General features: G+C 41.1%; 1 non-coding gene across 1 annotated transcript; it reads left to right on the top strand.

Moving 5' to 3' along the window:
* The first annotated feature begins 259 nt into the window (after positions 1–259).
* Positions 260–366, top strand: LOC141669906 (small nucleolar RNA R71). The gene has a single exon (XR_012554153.1). It is a non-coding gene; the product is annotated as a small nucleolar RNA R71 (small nucleolar RNA).
* The last annotated feature ends 848 nt before the right edge of the window (positions 367–1,214 follow it).

The raw sequence follows: 1,214 nt of genomic DNA, 5'->3' as shown, positions 1-1,214 counted from the left end.
AGAATCGATCTTCATAGACAACGCCTTTAGTTGAGCAGTGATAGCCGTAGCTGTATCTATTTCAAGAACTCATGCTACCTTGCCCTGTGGATATCTCTGGGTTGGATACTGATATTCATTAGCAGCCATCAGTTCAATTAGATCATAAGCTTCCTTATAGCTCGTTGCCCACAATGCTCCGCCTGATGTTGCATCGAGCATGGGTCTGGACTGTGCTCCCAACCCATTGTAAAAACAAGTGATGATCATCCAATCAGGAATTCCATGATGAGGACACTTTCTAAGCATCTCCTTGTAGCGCTCCCAAGCTTCACTTAGCGATTCTCCCGTTTGCTGCGCAAATTGAGTAATAGCATTCCTGAGTGCAGCTGTCTTCGCCATAGGGAAGAATTTAGTAAGAAACTTCTGAGCAAGATCTTCCCAAGTAGTAATCGAACCAGCTGGTAGAGAGTGTAACCAGCTCTTAGCCTTGTCCTTCAGAGAGAATGGGAACAGTCTCAGCTTCACAGAATCTTCAGAAACACCGTTGAACTTGAAGGTGTCGCATATTTCAATGAAATCCCTAATGGGTGTATTGGGATCTTCCGTTGGAGAACCCCCAAACTGGACTGAAGTCTGTACCCATTGAATTATGCCAGGCTTGATCTCAAAGGTATTAGCTGTGATAGCTGGCCGGACAATGCTAGATTGAATGTCATTGATCTTGGGTTGAGAAAAATCCATCAAGGCTTTCGTTCGTGCTACTGGATCTCCCATTGTAATGAGTACCTGAAACACAAACAAATAAACCGTGAAAGTAAAAGAATCCGAGTCAGTGAACTTTAACGACCACTGATGACAAGCACATAAACTAAAAATTAACACCGAGTCCCCAGCAGCGGCGCCAAAAATAGGGCGAAAATACGCGCTAATATTCACGCAAGTATACGCGTTCGCAAGTAGTAGAAGATATAAATCAGATTCGTTCCCACAGAGACTGGTTTAGGTTAAGTTCAATTTATGCACCTATGCAACAATGTATGGTTATCGCTCAATGCTAAGACAAATAACAAATTGGGTTTTTATTAAACTAAGAGATTATACTAAATAACATTAACTAAGAGAATTGAGGTTAAATTAATATATATGATAAACATGGGATCCTAACTTCATTAAATACTTCATTCAATAGCCTTCTCATTCTTAACCTTAGCATGTGATGGTGAGGACACTAA

The sequence above is a fragment of the Apium graveolens genome, chromosome 6 (genome assembly GCF_009905375.1).
Source record: "Apium graveolens cultivar Ventura chromosome 6, ASM990537v1, whole genome shotgun sequence".
NCBI lineage: Eukaryota > Viridiplantae > Streptophyta > Magnoliopsida > Apiales > Apiaceae > Apium > Apium graveolens.
The sequence above is the reverse complement of the archived record's forward strand: the minus strand, read 5'-3'. Positions and strand labels throughout refer to the sequence as shown.